The 19587-nt window shown below is 48.3% G+C and overlaps 1 pseudogene; it reads left to right on the forward strand.

The window, feature by feature from the left end:
* The first annotated feature begins 480 nt into the window (after positions 1–480).
* Positions 481–6422, forward strand: LOC122200307 (annotated as a pseudogene).
* The last annotated feature ends 13165 nt before the right edge of the window (positions 6423–19587 follow it).

Here is a 19587-nt window from a genome sequence, read left to right on the forward strand (position 1 = left end):
AGCTCCCTACTCCCCGCCCGTTAGCCTAGCTCAGCGCCGCACGCCCCCCAACTCGCTCCCGCCAGCGCTCCCGAGTCACCTGTTCCGCGCACCCGCCCCTCTCGAGCTCGCGCTCGTCCCTCTCCCCCTCTCCTCCTGCCCTCCCTTCATTCCACAAGCGTTGCTGGGCTCTCTCCAGGGCACGTGGCGAGCTGGAGAGGTGAGAGGGATCCTGAGAGCGGGCGCAGGGCGGCTAGTCCGGAGCCGCCGGCCTAGACGAGCCGCGGCCAGACCAGCTCTCCGCCGCCCTCTGGCCCCCGCCTCTCCCCGTAGCCGCCCGGAGCTGCACCCAGCGCTTGCTCCCACTCATCCTCCCCCCGCCCCGCCAGGCGCGCCCCTCCCCGCCCGGTCCCTCCCCCTCGGCGTGCGGCGCGCGGGAGGCGAACAAGGGCTGAGCTCCGCGCAGCTGCCAGAGCCCCGCGCGGCTGCCCGCCTGCCGCGAGACGCGGCGGCCCAGCGGCCGAGCCCAGGCTGGGAGACTTGGTTCGTCGCGTCCTGCGGCTGCTCCTCGGCTGCTTCCTCACCGAGCTGTGCGCCCGCGGGTGCCCGGCGCAGGAGCGAGCGGGGCACGGGCAGCTGGCGCAGCTGGGCTGCGTGGTAGTGCTGGCGGGGGGGGGGGGGGGGGGGGGCAACCGCTCTGGGGCCGCCTGGGGAGGGGCCGGCGAGGGCGCGGGGGTCTCAGACCAGCGCCCTACCCGAGCGCCCACCCCGGACTTCTGCCGGAGCTACTTCGATGTCATGGGCCAGTGGGACCAGCCGTTCACTCGGGAGACTTCATCTGCTGCTGCGGGACTTGTGACTTCCGGTTCTGCCGCCTGTTTAAGAAGCGGGACTGAGGCACAGCACCTGCACCAAGCACGACACTCCGCTGTGGCTCAACACCCGCAAGCCCCCCCCCCCCGCCCCCGCGCGCAAGGACGACCCCCTGCACCACCCCACGAAGGACAAGACCACCCTCATCATCTGCGGGGTGGGACGTCATTGTGCTTGTAGGCATCTTCAAGCTGGGGCTGGAGAAAGCGCACGGGCGGCAAAGGCAGCACGTGTCCAGGTGGGCTCAACCCTTTCCCCCCACCCCCCGCCTCCCCTCCCGGCGCCGCTCTCCCTCCACCTTTCCTCTTCCTTCTCCACCTTTCCGTGGGCAATGGCGCGTCCCCCACCGCCCGCACCTCCGCTGGGAGAGGTCGCCCGGGAAGCCAACTTTCGCTCCGAGCGCGGAGAGGGGGCGCTGGGCTCCGCACGGGTGTGGAGTTGAGCGCGTGTGTGTATGTGGGGGGTGGTCTCTGCCCACCCCCCTTCACCCTCTCGCCGCCCCCTCCCGCCTAGGATTGAGGCGGATCTGAGACACACACAGCCCGGAAGCCCACGGCCCCCGGAGTCTTGGGTTTTGGCAAGGGGTCAACCCCTCGGATTCCAGATGCTAGTTTCTAGGTAAACAGGGCAGGCGGGCCCTGCAGGGAAGGAGGTGTGTGTGAGGGAGGGAAGGGGTGTGTGCAGCCTGCAACTCACAAGGCTGGCGAAAAGGAGGTGGAGAGAGAGAGGGGAGGGCGAGAACAAAAGCCTTGCCTGGAGCCGCCGCCTTTCACTGAGCTACCAGGTCCCTGGAATTAGAACCTTGGTTGCCTCCCCGCCACCCGGACCCCTCCCCACTTTCCGCTGTCTCCACTTCTCCCTGTTGGGGGCCAGGGCCTCTGCCCCGCGCTGCGCCCCTTGCAGGGGTTGGCGCGGACTCCAAGGGCGGGAGCCCCCCTCCTGCCCCCTGATTCCTCAACTTTCCTTCAACTTTCTCTCAACTTTCATTATGCAAGTCCTAGTGGGAGCGAGTTGCAGCAGATGGGAGAAGGCATTTGGGGATTAATGGAGCGATTTTAATTTTGCTTCTTGAAAAAGTGTCTAAATTGATTCGCACAATCCAGTAACCTTGGAGGCAGAGGACACAGCCACCGGGAAGCAGCCCCCAGACGCGACGCAGGCCTGAGGTCTGGGCGGGCGGGGTTGGAGATCGACTGGCCATCTTGGGACAGCTGGATGGCTGGGCGCTAGCTAGCTCGATCTTGCCGAATGCGGGCAACGGGGTCTCCATATGTCCCCCCACCCCCCAACACACAGACACACACCCTCCCCACACCTCCGGCGGAGGCCCATGTGTGCTCGCGTGGATGCACGAGCTCCGTGCGCCTGCCTAAAAAACCTGAACAGAGACCCACCCAAAATAGGCGAAGGAACATTACCAACTCACTAGTAATTATTTTCTATTTATACTCAGAGTATCCGATGATTCCCACCCCCCCCCCCCCCCCAGAGGGGAGGGATTTGGGGCAAGAGGTGAGGCAGTTCCTCTTGGTTTGGGTCAGCAGGGAGGTGTGGGTGGGTGTTGGGGTCTTGAAACACAAAAGTTAGCTTCGAGGGGATTCATGAAACTCTGACCGACTGAGAGAGCAACACGCTGGCCCCGCCTACCTCCTGCACCCCCAAGATGCCCTGTCGCCAGCCCCACCGGCGGGGGTTTCACTTCCCCTCAGTCCCTGTAGCTTCCCGGGGTCTGTGTTAAGGGGAAGGAAGAGTACCCAGGCAGGACTGCGGCAGGCGACGGGTGCCTCCTTGGTCGGGAGAGAACCTTGCAGATTCGGATACTCTGCTGAAGTATCCACTGAGCCTTTCCCTTGCAAACCAGCGCTTCCAGGAGCCCCCCTGAGTGTTTGGGTGGGGGGTGGAGGAGGGTAGGAAAGGCGGGAGAAGGGAGGTGGGAAGGTGCGAGCTGAGCTAAAGGTGGGCGGCTCTCCTGAGCCTGTGGCGGGGGATGGTGATGTGTGATCTTCAGGCTTTTTGTGACCTGGGTATTCCTGTTGAGGCAACGCTCCACCGCCCACCCAAGGGCCCAGGAGGGAGTCCTGTTCCTGTCCTGCCACCTTGAAGCTCTGTCTGGAGAAAAAGCATCCCTCCAGCTTAGTCAGTTGCAGCCACTTCTGCAGGGACCAGGAAAGGGCTGCTTGGGGGTGGAATCTCGGGGCATCCACGCCTCTGATAACAGCCTGGACACAAGGCTCTCCCCGGACACAGTTGGGCAATTCCAGAATGTGGTCGAAGTACATTCTCTTGAAGAGAAATGATGGTTGATTTTTTTTTTTTTTTTTTGAGAGACAGAGTGCAAGTGGGGGAGAGGCAGAGAGAGAGGGAGACACAGAATCTCAGCAGGTTCCAGGCTCGGAGCTGTCCACACAGAGCCCGACGCGGGCTGGAACTCACAGACGGTGAGATCATGACCTGAGCTGAAGTCGGAAGCTTTACCGACTGAGCCACCCAGGCGCCCCTGATAGTTGATTTTTATTGGCAGTTTCCCCAGTGTGGTTTGCAACCCCAGCTGCTGTTTAGGACCACCTGGAGTGCTTTAAAAAAGAAACCAAACCAAAATAACCCCGTGCTAGGGGCCGCCCTAGGCAATTTAGATCAGGATCTCTAGGGTTGCTGAGTCTGTGTACTTCTGTAAAGCTCTCTAGGCTTTCCAGTGTGTGGCCAGTTACTATTACGGAAAAGGAAGGAACATTTGCCAGGCACACTGCACTAGAGGTGTGTGTGTGTGTGTGTGTGTGTGTGTGTGTATACATACACACTTGTGTGCATGCGTGTGCAAACACTCCTTTAGTGTGCGTGACCACCTTAGGAGACAGGTGCTATCAGTTCCCAGTTATTGATGAGAAAATCATGGCTCAGGTTGAGTGGCTTCTCCAAGGTCACCCAGTTAGTTATAAAACTGCAGTCCCCAGTCCCCTGATTTCAACTGTGTTTTCAGTTTGAGTGAGCTTTGGGTGGGGGTGGGGTTGTATATTCCCGTGTTCTGTCCGGAAAGGGAAAGATTCCGGGTCAGTAAAGGTCTGGGATGTGCCCCAGAAATCTGCACGTAACAGCCTCCCTGAATGGGGCCTCGAAAGTGGCCTACACGTTTAAGGAAGGCTGTTCTTGAGTTTGGGACTATTTCAGTCTTGGAGATGGATGCGTTAATCCAGTGCCACTCTCTTATTTGCATTTGGTTGTGTGTTTTCTGCACGTATTTCTGCTTTGTGTATTTGTGGTGCTGGGGGCTGCCCCAAGGACCGTCCAAATGCATGTTGCACTGTGTATGCAGTTACTCGTTTCAAGTCCCAGCCACAGGTCAGGGGGTACCTGGGTGGCGTGTACCCAGCCACCTGAGAGCTTCCGGGTGAAATTAACATCTCGGCCACAGCCTCTTAATTTATTTTGTCTTGGGCTGTGCCGGTCACTGAGATGAAGGGTTCATTCTCATTTCATCGGAAGGCACCCCCACGTCACCAACTGCTTCTGGTGACCCCGTGCACTTGTGGTATCCCAGAAGAGGCCTCTGTGATGTCAGTTTTCAGACCCAGAGTCCTGGGCATGTCGGCTGCTCCTTTCTGGGCCGACTGGTACCTGAAAACAGGAGAAAGTCTCTAATTCCAGGAGCTGCGGGGGTCTTGCCCACAATACAGGCAGAGCTGCAGAGACCCTCATTCACCAGCCACAGCAGCGTTATATCCTGCCCCTCTGTATCAGAACAAGTGACTGCAAACAGTGGCCAGCTGTGGTTACCCAACCACACAGACATGTTTTGTTTGGTCTGCAAGGTATTGCTCTTTATGTATTCTTTTAAAAAAATTTTTTTAATGTTTATTTTTGAGAGAGAGAGAGACAAAGCATGAGCAGGGGAGGGGCAGAGAGAGAGGGGGTGGGGGAGACACAGATCTGAAACAGGCTCCAGGCTCTAAGCTGTCAGCACAGAGCCCAACACAGGGCTCAAACCCGGGAACGGCGAGATCATGACCTAGGCCGAAGTCAGATGCGCAACCAACCAAGCCACCCAGGCGCCCTTATTTATGTATTATTTTTATTTTTAAGTTTCTCTCTCTCTCTCTCTTTTTAACTGAAACATTTTACACATACAAAAGACAAAACTTGAAAGAAGAATAAAAATGTCTTTAGGGTTTTTCACTCCCTGTACAACTGCCGTTGGGGCGGCTCATTCTTGGTTGTGGGAAGCTGTTTTGTGCATTGTGACAGTTAAAAAAAAAAAAGTCCTCAGTCATAGCCACATGTCATCCGGGGGTAGAATCACCCCCAGTTGAGAGTTACTAATCCAGACCACACAATTATTAGTATTTTGTCATATCTGCTTTAGTACACACTCTGCATTTTCATTTTCTCTCTCCCTTTCTCCCTCCATTTCTTTTTCCTTTGTTTCTTGGCGGAAACATTTGAAAAGAAGTTGCAGACGTGGCACTTGATCCCTAGATCCTTCAGCGTGGATCGCCTAAGAACCAGGACATTCCCCCACACAACACAGTCCCAGGATCACACTCAAGAAGGACAGAAACTCTGTGATACCATCAAATAGCCAATCACGGTAACATTTTCCTGGTCGTGCCACAAATGTCCTCTGGAGCTTGGGCTTCCAAACTCAGATCCAGTCAAGGCTCACTGTGTCTGGGCTGTGAAATTTCTTCAGTGTCTGTTATATATTGTGTTTTAAACCCAACTTAGAACCAAGGAGATTTCACATAGAAATCCCAATTTCTGACTTCTCTTGAGAAATTGGTAGAACTGACAACACCCGACATGCATTTTCCCAGGGAAGCTGTTGGTTGCCTCCCAGGGGTGACTTCCCTCTTTAGGAAGCTCTCAGGTTCACCTCCTTCTCCACCCCCCACCCAGTTCCCTTAGTGCTGGTCCCTGCAGTGCCTGGAGACGCAGTCAGGCCGATCTCAAGTCAGATGGCCGGAGATTTCCATCCAGCCTGGCCACTTGAGAGTTGTGTGGCCTTGAGAAAGTGACTTCACCTCTTTGAGTTCTAGGTTCTTGTCTGTAAAATGAGACCATGGTGATCCCTATGTCCTAGGCTTGTGTGAGGGTTTCACTGAGACTGGGCTTGGGAGGCCCTTAGCACAGGACCTCTTGATGGTCACTGCTCAGCAACTTTTACCCCTTTGCCATCACCCTTATTACTGGAATTTTCTACCCCTTACCTGCCAAAGGGGTACCTAGCCCTCGCTCTGTTGTATCTTTTTAGCTGTGTGACATTGGTCAAGGCTCCTAACTCCTTCAGAGTTAAGCAGCGGAGGGTGACAGGTTGAGACTAGGAGAGAAGACCCAGGTATGGCCACCCTGAATGCCTTGCAAAGTGTTGGCCTGGGTGATATTAAAGAACTCTTGTCCAGCCTTCTATTTTGCCGTGAGCTTGGGTATAAATTCTCCTCTAATGTCAGGTCCTGCCCCAGTGAGGCAGGCCTTAGGACAGTGTGCCTGTGCCTTTGAAGAGGCACAGATTTCTTTCCGTGAGGATGAACAAGGCCCTGGGGCATGGAGGAGTCAGACTTCCAACCTGGACAGTCTGAGGCCAGGGCACAGGTCCTTGACCACTAGGCTGCACGGCCTTTGAGCGGACACGTGCAGGACTTCCGTGCTCTCAGATCACAAAGAAGTGCTTGCTGTTCTGCAAATGGCAACACGTACAGGGGGGCCAGTTCCAGGAGCCGCTGTAAGACCAAGACCAGGAGTGTTTCCTGCATCTGCCCCTGCCAGGGCCAGTGCCCTTGGAGGAAGCATTGATGAGAAATGACCTTGGGGGCAGGAATGCCTGTTAACACTCCATACACTTGAGGCCGGGAGGGAACACATGCCATTATTTTGCCCACCTTCAAACAATCAGAAATCCAAGTGGCACATTACACAGCACCGTGTCCTGGGTGCTTTTCAAACACACTTCAGAAGAGCTGGAGTCCCTTCTAAAGAAGTGACATCAAGCGATAAATGTCTTCCCTTCTTTTGCCTTTTCTCTCTTCCTCCTGCTTCCCCTTTTTCCTGCATGTCTGTGGTTACCCTCTGGCTTTGACCAGCTCCCCAGCCTGGAGAAACCCTTGCAGGCACGTCTTCTTGCCCATGGAGTAGTCTGTCTATATCCTTTTTCATGGCGGGTTACTTCTCTTTGGGCAATGGAGTCCTTGCATTTTAGCAGTCCCCTTCAGTGGGATATACTTTACACAATAAAAAGCACACATTTTAAGTTTAAGTGTGGTTTGAGGAGCTTTGCCCGTAACCACCACTCCAGAAAGTTACCTTCTGCCCACAGCCCTTGAGATCTTGGAAGACTGAAAGATGCTTCTGGTACAAGAGAAAATGCTCCGGAATCCTAGTCAAGTGTTTAAATGTCAGAACACGGTTTAGACCTCGGGACTCCTGGAAGCTTTGAACCAAGATGAGGAGGTTCTCAGCTCTGTTTGGGAATGTTGGGGTCTTTTATTTGCTTGCTGTAATTGGAAAGTGAAGGAACGCCGTATTCTCTTTTTGTTCCTCAAATATGTCAAGCTCATTGCTACCTTGGAGCTGTTGTGTTGGCTTGGATTGAATTATCCTCCATCAGACCTCACATGCTGGGTCCCTTGCCATTGAGATCTCCGCTCCAGTGTCACCTTGTCTGAGAAGTCGTCCCTGACGACCCAGGCTCAGTTACCACTGCCCCCCCACCCCAGCCCCTACCAGCCCATCGCTTGGTGGTACTTGCTTCATTTCACATTACAGCCTAAAATTAACTTATTAATTTCCTGGTTTGCTACTTGATTATCTGTCTCTTTACGTTACTGTCCACAGTAAGGAGTGCGGGGACACTTCGCAAATCTCTTCTACTGTTGTATCCTCAGTGCCTAGAACAGTATCTGGCACAAAGGGATTCTGGGTTCTGACATCCCAGTTTACAAAAAAAGTATCTCCTCTTTCATTCATTCATTCATTCATTCACTCACCCATTCACATATTCATTTAATTGATATTTATTGAGCACCTACGGCATACCTAGCACTATTTTTTTTTTTTTTTTAACATTTTTTATTTATTTTTGGGACAGAGAGAGACAGAGCATGAACGGGGGAGGGGCAGAGAGAGAGGGAGACACAGAATCGGAAACAGGCTCCAGGCTCCGAGCCGTCAGCCCAGAGCCTGACGCGGGGCTCGAACTCACGGACCGCGAGATCGTGACCTGGCTGAAGTCGGACGCTTAACCGACTGCGCCACCCAGGCGCCCCCCTAGCACTATTTTGAGAGCTATAAGAGAGTAGTGACAGTACAGACACAATCCCTGCACTCAAAGAATGCAGTCAAATGGCCCAAGACAGGTAACACACAAGTACATCTAGAAGGAAATTGACACTAAATTGAACCTTATGAAATTGCCAATATTCAATCATTTTTGACTACAAAAAGTGGCAATGTTTCAACCTAATTGTTCTGAACTGGGACAAGTGATATCAAGGAAAAGTATAGTTTCTTTAGTAAGGTACCTGTATTAGTTAGGGTTCCCCAGAGAAAGAGAACTCTATTTATATATACATACATGCAGTTGAAGGCTGTCAGACAGGAAAATTCCCCTTTACTCAGGAGAGGGTCGGCCTTTGGTTCTGTGCATGCCTTCAACTGATTAGACGAGGCCCACCCGAACAATGGAGGGCAATCTACTCAGTCTGTTGAATGTCAACATTCATCTCATCCAAACGCACATTCTCAGACGCATCCAGAATGACCTTTGACCAAATATTTGGGCACCCTGTGGCCCAGTAAAGCGGACACTTAAAAGTTACCATTATAGTTCTTTTAGGGACTTAGTACTCAGAGTGTGTCCTGTGGAGCAGCCTCATTTTCATGACCTGGGAGCTTGAGCAGAAGAATCTTATGCCCTGCCTCAGACTTATTGAAATAGAATCTGCATTTTATCAAGGCCCCTAGGTAGCATGAATGCACATCGTTTGAGAAGCACCCAAACTAGGTGCCACAAAGAGATGGCAAATCCTTGGGAATTTGTTTGACTTACAGCACACAGTTGGTGATTTCCATGGTCTTATTTATGAAGCTTTATGGACACGTATTTTCACATGTTTTTTAGTATGTACCCTAATCCGTACACATTTGTTGTACTAATAATACCAGTGAACAGTTATTAGGTACATTATAAAGCATACATAATAACACATTTTAAACTGAGCTGAAGGTGCAGTCAATGTTATTTTAAAATTTGTTTGTAAGGATGATGATGTCATGGAATCATTAGCTAATGTCAAAGCATGATATATGTTGAGGAAGAAACTTACCATTAATAAACAGTCCATATTTTGAATATTGTACAGGAGAGTTTTGATTATTCTTGGCTGACTTTGCTTTGATCTGAATAGGACATCGTTTTTAGCCTTGTGACAAGCTAGCTGTTGAAGAGAAGGGGAGAGTCGACACAATTGTTTTCTTGTGCCTCCTCTATCAGTATTTTCTTCAGCCTGTGGTTCTGTTAGGGCTGGGGTGAGGAGGGGTGGTTAAGCCATGTGCCTGCTTAGTGATGGTTAGCCTTGCTAACCCTAGATAATGCATCTGCTTATCTCCTTTTGGGGGGCTCATAACTGTAATATGGGCAACATACCCCAGTGAGGGTGCCACTGCCAGTCACTGTTCTTGGTCTGAGCTTCCTGATTCTCCCTGTCTGACGTGGGCATCTCAAGTGAGGGTACCAGCATCCATCCACTATTGCATTGATTCCTCACTTTATTTATTTAAAAAAATTTTTTTAAACATTTTATTTATTTTTTAGAGACAGAGACAGAGCATGAGCAGGGGAGGGGCAGAGAGAGGGGGAGACAGAATCCGAAGCAGGCTCCAGGCTCCGAGGCATCAGCACAGAGCCTGATGAGGGGCTCGAACTCACGAACCGCGAGATCATGAGCTGAGCTGAAGTCACTTAGCTGAGCCACCCAGGCACCCCTGATTCCTCAATTTAACAACTAAAGACCATACACAGGAGTTCTCACATTTCCTGTCCTTATGCAGAGTCATTTTATGTGGTGCTTAGAGTGAGTGGACTCTACTTTGATGACTGCTTTTCCAGGATATGGAGGCCTCTTAAGAATTCTCATCTCCATTGCATGCCCTGGGAAGGACTGCCTTGGGGAAAAGCATCCTTGGTTTTGGGCTGGGTTTTCAGGAATTTCAGTACTCCGGAGAAACCCAGGGGTTATGCAGATAGTAGTGCTGACCAAGTTCTTGGTAGCTGTCCTGATAACCTACTTTGCTACTCTCTTGAAAGCCTGAATAACATGGAATTCTGGGGGGGACTCCTTAGAGAAACTGGTGAAACCTACGGCTTCTTGTTCCAGAAAAATGCACAAACAAAATTTCCACTCAACACCCGCTGGGTCCAGGGACCCCCTGAAGCTCATGATGAAGAACCTGTTTAGAAGTGAAAAAGGCAAATCAGGTTTGGAGGGCCTTTCTTTACCTCAAACATTCCCTTTCCTGTAGCTTCCTTGAGTTTCAGACTCTGCTTACAGCAAAGGGTGAGGAACAAGGCTGAACTCGATTTCACAGACACTCAGGTTTGTATCTCAGTCCCTGCAGTGATGCGCCAGGTGACCTTGAACAGTTTTTTAGCTCCATAAAACGGGTAGGATAATCCTCAGGGACATGTGCAACACTCCCATGAAGCAAACCCTACACACACTGGGCACACAGAAAACACACACACAGTTGTGGTCAGAAACACCCAAAGTGACAGCAAATTCACACATACAACCAATACACAGACACGAAACACAGATACACACGGATACTCTCACAGGGACACGTGTACCTGAGAGATACAGATAATACAGTCACAGACACAGAGATTTGCACAGCAGATATATGCTCATTCAGAGACACAGACACAGATACACATGCATACAGATAAACACAAGAGGAAAATGATGAGGGAGCATAAGGCAAGCTGCCAGGCCTAAAACACCCCGCCCCCACCCCCAGGTGGGATATGTGTGATATCCCTTGGGCACTCCTGGCTGCCCAAGAACAAAGGAAAAGAAAAGAAAAACAAATGGTTAACAGAGATCATAGTCCTGCAGGGCCTGTCTCCATCTATTTACAAATACCTTAGTAAATCACGAGAAAAAGGCAATGGTAATCTCCAGAAACCTATGGACTTGGTTTCCTAGAACCCCAGCAACATCCCTCCATAGTGATGTAGGAAACTAAGGCAGAAGGAAATGGCAGATAGGACTAAATTTCCTTATAACCTGCAGCCCATTGACAGATTCTTGAGGCCAACAGAGTGAAACATTTCTCCAGGAACTCCCTGTGTCTTAATGCTAATGCTTTGCTAGAGGGCAAACAACCCTAGTTTGACAAAAGCTAGGCCTCCAGTATCCTGGGAGTCTTATTTAGCATATGAAAGTCTCACTGGAAACTTCCCTCCCCCCAGCTCCGTAGTATATAACTAGTCTCTCCTCATGGTGCTTGGGCAGCTCTTCAGCCAGGGCCACTGGTCCTGTCCCCGTGCTTTAATGAAATCACGTTTTTGCACCAAAGATGACTTCAAAAATCTTTTCCCCACGAACCCCACTGTCACCCCAAAACCTCATCAGAAAACATGAAAACGGCCAAATAACAGGCAATTCATGTCCACAGTCAATATAACCACAGACACAGAACTCCAACTCACAGGTGCATGATGCAGATTACACACGTGTGCAAGGGCATGCACGCACACACACACTCCAGGACGGCTCTGGCACTCCAGTGGAGGCCACTACAAGCAGAAGGGGTGCACAGACCCTGGCATGACCTTTCCCATCTAAGTTGTCATGGAAGGGGGTGTTTTCCTGGTTCCAACCCTGTGCTGGGCATGTGTCCCATGTCAGTGCCTTATGGAGGGTTGTGCCCAGGCCTGGATTCCAGAGAGTGGCCAGGATAGGGTGGCCACAGGGACAGGGGCACAGGGCAGAGACAGGGTACACTTAGAGTGGGGGTGTTGCATGGGACCGGGTCAGGTGAGGGAGACAGGCGAGTCTCTCCAGGATCCTTGGGGTGTGTCAAAGTGGGCTGTGCCTGCTCCCACAGCAATAATGGCACTAATGGCATCATCAGGACTAGCATATGACAGCACTGTCATCACCACAGAGATGAATGACCAGCAACCTGAGGTGCAGGAGCAAGGCTGTGACCTTGCTGTCTCGTTTGGCCTCAGCTTCTGTACAGGCTGACCTGGAACAAAGCGGGGCTATGGGGCCAAGCATCTTTGTGGTCCCTGCTCCCTCTGGAGTCCCCAGGCCCCTGCTTCCCACTCTTCCAACATCCCCTCCCAGACCCAATTCAGCAGTGAGCCTTTTCTCAGCCTGGGTCCAGCCTTCCCCTTGAGGGCTCTGAGCCTGGTTCCCCATCTGTGCAAGGGGTTAGAGACGGTACTGCCGCTGGGTCCTGAGAGGTGATGTCTGCGAAGGCAAAGGCTTGGCACAGGCCTGAAACTGGAGGGAACTGAGGTTTTCCCCTTTGTTGCCTTTAACAGCTGTGCAACTTTTAAGGCACCAGACTGGGAAGACTCATGCCCCAGGGAGGTGGTGACACTGATATCCACTAGTGCACAGCACGTGGCTTCCTCTTGTCCTCAGCACAGTTCTGGACACAGGCATGGACACTCCCATTTTACTGTAGGAAACCAGCCCAGGCTCACACAGCCGGTAAGCAGCACACTGGATCTCAAACTCTATGCTCCTGGCCCTGCCCCCAGGGGCCACGAAGGACTCCCCAGATGGGAGGCTGACATTGGCTTTGGGGACACTTTCTCACCTCCATGAATGATCTCACTTGTTCAAGGCCCCCCAAACTCTGTTCACTGCCTCCTCTTTCCCTGGTTCCTGCTCCAGTTGTAATCAGGGTGATCCTGGCCACCCTTCATGGAATTCCCTAGGCCCCCTTATAGTCAGGGCCTCTCTCCCATTCACTTTTGGGCCAGTCGGACTCCACCCCCTCTGTAGCTGGCCTCTCCTTGTACCACCAGGACAGCCCAACACTGGGGCTCTTTAGGCAGGCAGCAGGATCTAAAGGGAATGTAACACTATTGGTTTTTCATTCCTGCTTTGTTTTGGTTTTCGTTGTTTTGTATGGTTCCTTTATATTTAGGTTGGAGCCCTTGCTTTGCTATTTTAGCAGTGCCAGAGTGGTTCCTGTTACAATAAATTTACATAAAAATAAAAGTGAGGGGATTTAGAGCAATGGTTTTCAGTTGGGGAATCACTGAGTCAATCGTGTAGAGAAACTATTTAGGAAGCTCAGCTCAGGACAAAGCCCAGGACAGGTGATCACAGTAGGTTTGTCTAGTCACCTGGGTCCCTGGCCTATGCCCACCTGCTTGGCCCTCCTCACCCAGCACACCTGGTACTGCCAACAATCTGGGTATTGTCCCAGTTCCCCCAGGAGAGAAGCTGATGAACTATTTCTCTTACAATGCTCTCATTCCTGGAGATTGCAGGAGATCCCTTGTGAGCCAGCTGGATTTCCCCTCACCAGCCACCCCCCCCCCCCATGGTTCATAATGTACAGCCCATGCCAATAGGTAGGAGGGTCACACAGATAAGTGACAGATCTACCACTGTTTGTGGTGTTAAAATGTCTAGGTCAACTAGAGATGATTTGGGGACCAATCTTCTTACACCAATATTCCAGGATATTCCAGGCCAGGAGACATTTTTTATTACAATTTTATCGTGCACCTATCATTCAGTTCAAATATAGCTCTTTTTCTTTGGGATTTCTTGACTCATATTCTACTTCTAGAGGAACTTCTCAATTTCTAAACATATGGGAGTTTCTAGTTACCTCATTATTAGTGATTTCTAGCACATTCTATTACCAAAACATGCTTTGTGTGATTTCCTTTCTCTGAAATCATTTCATTCCTTTGAAATTTCCCTTATGGCTGTAATAAATAGGGTGAATGTTTGTAACTGTATCCTCTGTGCCTAAAGTGAATGCGTCCTCTACAGTGTTATGTCCATGTGGACACATATATGGATATAGCTGTGGGATTCAGTTGGTTTGCTATCAAGATGACTACCTTATGGATGTTCTGTCTGCTTTGACTTACTGAGAGAGGGTTAAACTTTCCTGTCTGCTTGCGTATTTGATTGTTCTTGCAGTTGTGTCCTCCTTTGCTTTCTCGATTGTTCAGCTATTGCCCATGGGAGATGGGAGTTCAGAAAGGAAGCAGAGAGCACTCAGAAGAGGTGACGGGGAGGTGGGTTGGGAGGGCCCAGAAACCAGAAGGTCAGCCAAGTTTCCAGAGAGGAACTGTCGTTGGGATGGCATGTGGTGGTGCACCAGGTGGGAAGCGGCTTTTTAAAAATGAGGTCACATGGGGTGTCAATATGGCTCTACCAGGGGTGAGGGCAGCTGATTGGTCGAGGGAGAGTATCAAGGCTCTGGGTTGCTAAGGCAACACCCAGACAGCTTGGAAGAAGAAGGATCTTCCTCTGCTCTACTTGCTCCTGAGAGTCCACTTAACCTGCTGTTTGTGTCCTGCTCACCTAGTGATTTACTGACCTGCTGACCTACTAGCCTGTGTGAATCCTCCCCCTTCCCCTCTTATATTTGATCTGATCCTGGTACTGTCCCTGACCCCCTTCTTCTCCTGACACACCCCTTCCATAGCCCCACCCCTTTTTTATACTCCTCCCATCCCCAGTTACCACTCCTCCCCCCTTTCCCACCCCTCCCCACTCTTCCCTTGCACACCTACACCCCATCCCCCATCTCCACATCCTGCCTGGAACCCTAGAGTCCCCTTAAAGGACCAGGACAGGAAGGTGCAGAGGCTGTTTTTCTGGCTCCTTGTGCTTGGGTGTCCCGGTTACCCAAACACAAATGTGAGTAAACATGGGCCATCGGTGGATTCTTCCTTCCTATTGGCTTCTTTCACACTGTGGTTACACAACAGCTTTTCCATGGGGCTTTTGATGGGAACTTCAGAAGAACTTCATTTCTTCCTGAAGACTGAGGACCACAGGGCAGTTTTCTCCACCAGCCTGAAGTGGTTGTGGTCACAGCTGTCCACATCACGTTCTGGGTCCTGTTTGTGCTGCTTGGTCCAAAAAGAGCAGTGGTGACAGGATGTAAACCTGATTATAGTAGGTTTATAGTGTCAAGAAGGAAGGATTTGTGAAGATACTAAAAGCTATTGAGCTGATTGACTGAAATAGGTGTTTCTATGATGTGTGAATTATTTCATTAAAGTTGCTTTAAAAAATGTCAAGAACTCTTATTTAATAGGAACTATGGGTATTAGACTGGCTCCTGGAAGCCCTGTTAAGATCCTGCTTCACGCTTTGTAAGCTTAGGGTCCATGTTCTATGTAGTTCATTTTCCTATCAGCACGTTGTTCATATTTGTGAAGTTTGGTAGCTTTGGGAACAGTGGTAACTGGAGCATTGGTGTTGGCACTAGAGCGTTAAAAAGTGAAATGTCTTTGGGCTCTGTGCTTCCTGGTTTGTTGACTTTTAGCAACTTCTGAGTCATCCCTTTGCCTCTGGTCTTGGAGGCTGTCCCCAGGGACTCTGTGTCCAACTGTGTTGATGGGAGCCTCATAAGCCCAGCAGAAACTAAGTGGCTGCATCTTGCTTGGACATTTACGATGGGAAAGTCACGAGGAGCAACATGATCAGGAAGTGAAAGAATTGTTGTCCCTTCTTTAGCTAAGTATGTGCAGAGTGTTGATTTCCTCAAAGCAAGAAGGGTTCTGAATGTCCTTAGGATGGTCCAAATATAATGAAATACCTGGTTCCCAGTTCCCAGTGTTTCACTCTATCATTGAAAAGCAAAACTTGTACCCCTAGGAGAGTGAGAGAGGCAGACAGACAGAGACACCATAGAGATAAGTAGATTTCTTTAGATTGGCATGTACCAGATCCTTAGAGTGGGATCTGGAAAGTCCCAGTAGTCAGGAATAACCCTTGCATTGAGGCAGAATCATTCCACACAGAAACCTCCAATCTAAATAGAAACGACTTTATTTCTTTTGAGACTATGAAGGAGGAAAATTCTTGATTGTCTTTATCAGAATTTTCCCCCTCTACCTAGGCTGCCTGTCACAGATTGGTTCAGTTCTCTCACCATACCTCATCTCTGAATTCTTCCATTAGCTAACTTGTCTTGCATTTGCCACCTCTGCATACTCATGGCCATTGACTGTGAGAACCTAGTGTTATTGGCCCCATTGGATCTAATCTAGTTCAGCGTCAATTACTGATATCAGCAGCCAGACAGCTGCCAGATGCACCAAGAGTGCCCACAGCTGAAGGTGTTTTTACCTTTGTGACAAGATGGCCTGTGTCTTTGGTGCATTTGAGCCCTATGAACAACCACTGTGCTGACAGCTACTGCTTTCTTTTAGACAGTGGCTAGTCAAAGACAGTATATATTTCCCACCATTACACATTTTTGTGACCTTATCTCTGAGAGCTGAAGATGAAAATGTTATGGATTTCAGAGGCTACTTTCTAGACAGGTTCATTTGCACAAAATTAAGCTTGGTATGTGAATTAGTGTGAATTGCATTGTGAATGTTTTACTCCTAAAATGCTTCTAAGACCAGTTTTTGTAGAATGAGATGTGCTCTGTTGTTTTGGTGACCATATTCAGGAATTTTGTATTCTTTTAGAGATCAGTTTTCAGAGTTGCTATTGATTGCTTTTGGCACAATACCATGAAAGAGAAACATGAATTCCTTTCATAGGCTATTTGGAGATGTGTGTTCAGGTAACTTAAAATCCCACAGATATTATCAAAATATACAAGGTCACCTGATTATGCAAATCTTTATGTGCCTCAGAAATCTGACATTTTGAGCTGTGATTCAGAATCAAAGTGAACATTAAAACATCAAAAAGTGAACCATCATGTATAATTTATTTTTTTGGAAGAATAATCCCATATTATTATAATAGCAGTTGCCCGTTTCTCTCAGATATATCCGTTATCTGTAAACATCTTTCTATAGAACAATCTCATTTGTATCTCTAGTACATTTTGTGTTTTACTTCTTTCCATTCTTCCATGAATTTTGGGCATAGTCTGGAGATAGTCCAAAGGATTTTATCCAGGTACTTCGTGAATGTACACTAGAAATCATTGACTTCTTATCTACTATAAATTTGCATTTTCTTAATTTCTATTTTACATGGCTTACAAATTCTTACTATTGAAAGACAGCTGCAGGGCACCTGGGTGGCTCAGTTGGTTGAGTGTCCGACTTCAGCTCAGGTCATGATCTCACGGTTTGTGGGTTGGAGCCCCGCATCGGGCTCTGTGCTGGCGGTTCGAGCCTGGAGCCTGCTTTGGATTCTGTATCTCCCTCTGTCTCTCTCTCTCTCAAAAATAAATAAAGATTTAAAAAAATTAATAAAACAAACGAACAAAGCAATATGTTTGTCAGCAAAATAAAATTTCTCAGTGTTGCCTATTACATCTTTCCTGCAGCTTCAGTGTCATATAATTTGTATAGAATAACAAAACCTTTTTAAAGAACACAGTACGCTGATATTTGACATATGTAAGCAGCAATGAAAGCATGACCACAGTAAGGTAGCAAACACAGTCATCACCCCCACAAGTTTGTTCCTGCTCCTTTATAAGCCATCCGTCCTCTCGCTCTTCCATGAGGAGATATTTGAGAGGTGTGCTTATAACCTCCTGGAGGCTGGTAGATGGTTTATAAAGATGATTCTTTGTGACAGATAGATTGTAAACATCTTTAAGATTCTTCATCATCTACAATATTAATTCAGCCTGTCCATATTTTGCCTGACCATTTCCCTTTTGGCTCTGATGTGTTTGAAATTCTGTGGAAACATAACATTATTATTGCCTCTGTGGGAACTAGTGCTTGTCTAATTTACATCTGGAGAACTGTTTTTGCTGTGAATATACCAAGTACCTTATAGATAGACTTGTAATCATAAGTAAGCAGAAAATTTTATAGTCACTGGAACTTTTATATGCACTATTACAAATTTCCCTCTAATATGTTCAATTTTCATTATCATTTAGATTGAAATATGCTAAAATTTCTGTAGAAAAGTCTTCTTTGACCTATATGGACTTTTTAAAAAAATTCAACTATAATTAACATACAGTGCAATATCAGTTTCAGATGTTCCATGATTCAGTGATTTCATGCATTTCTCGTGCTCATCACAAGTGTATTCTTGATCTACTTCACCTATTTCTGCCATCTCCCCACCTAACTCCCCTCGAATCCATATCTTTTTGAGAAGGTTGTTGTTTAATCTCATTTTTTTGTCATGGTCCAACTAAGAACTTTTTGTTCTTGATGTCTAGTTTGAGTGATTTGTGGTCTGAAAACATACTTCCTATGATTCCATTTCCTTTGTTCAGATCTCTCTATAACGTCTCAAGTACCTGCTCTAATTTTATAATGTCTTCAGGGAAGGACTCTGGTCAAGGAAGCACATTTGCACTTTCTGGAAATGTTTGTTTTCATTTCTTTTGTTGCTTGTGTGTTTTCTCTAGCCATCTCCCAGTTCCTTTCTGATTTGAAAACCTTTGTTGTTGGTGATGTGGGAAAAATCATAGGACCTGATTTGATAGAACTGTTTGTCAGTTCAGGAAATAGCCAACTGTACAAGACATTTCTCTGGTGTTTCTGGTGAGCCAGAGGCATCTTTTAGTCCAAAGATTTTACTTTGCTTTGTCTGAAACTCTGAAATAATTTGTGGTTCTGGACCGTATTATGGCTATTGGACTTGACAAAAAAGAACTGCAAGTAAATGGTGCATTGGTTATTAATTTAAAAGAAGTCTGCCAGACCAGAAAGGAATGGCAGGAAATCTTCAATGTGATGAACAGAAAAAAATATGCAGCCAAGAATCCTTTATCCAGCAAGTCTGGCATTCAGAATAGAAGGAGAGATAAAGGTCTTCCCAAACAAACAAAAACTTAAGAAATTAATCACCACTAAACCAGCCCTACAAGAGATCCTAAGGGGGACTCTGTGAGTGAAATGTTGCAAGGACCACAAAGTACAAGAGACATCACTACAAGCATGAAACCTACACACGTCACAATAACTCTAAACCAATATCTTTCCATAATAACACTGAATGTAAATGGACTAAATGCTCCAACCAAAAGACAGAGGGTGTCAGAATGGATAAAAAAACAAGACCCACCTATCTGCTGTCCACAAGAGACTCATTTGAGACCTGAGGACACCTTCAGATTGAAAGTGAGGGGATGGAGAACTATTTATCATGCCACTGGAAGTCAAAAGAAAGCTGGAGTAGCCATACTTATATCAGACAAACTAGACTTTAAATTAAAGGCTGTAACAAGAGATAAAGAAGGGCATTACATAATAATTACAGGGTTTACCCATCAGGAAGAGCTAACAATTATAAATGTCTATGTGCCAAATACGGGAGCCCCCAAATATATACAACAAATACTCACAAACATAAGCAACCTTATTGATAAGAATGTGGTGATTGCAGGGGACTTTAATACTCCACTGACAACAATGGATAGATCATCTAGACACCGGATCAATAAAGAAACAAGGGCCCTGAATGATACATAGGATCAGGTGGACTTGACAGATATATTTAGAACTCTGCATCCCAAAGCAACAGAATATACTTTCTTCTTGAGTGCACATGGAACATTCTCCAAGATAGATCACATATTGGG

This window comes from Panthera leo, chromosome D1, assembly GCF_018350215.1.
Source record: "Panthera leo isolate Ple1 chromosome D1, P.leo_Ple1_pat1.1, whole genome shotgun sequence".
NCBI classification, from domain to species: domain Eukaryota; kingdom Metazoa; phylum Chordata; class Mammalia; order Carnivora; family Felidae; genus Panthera; species Panthera leo.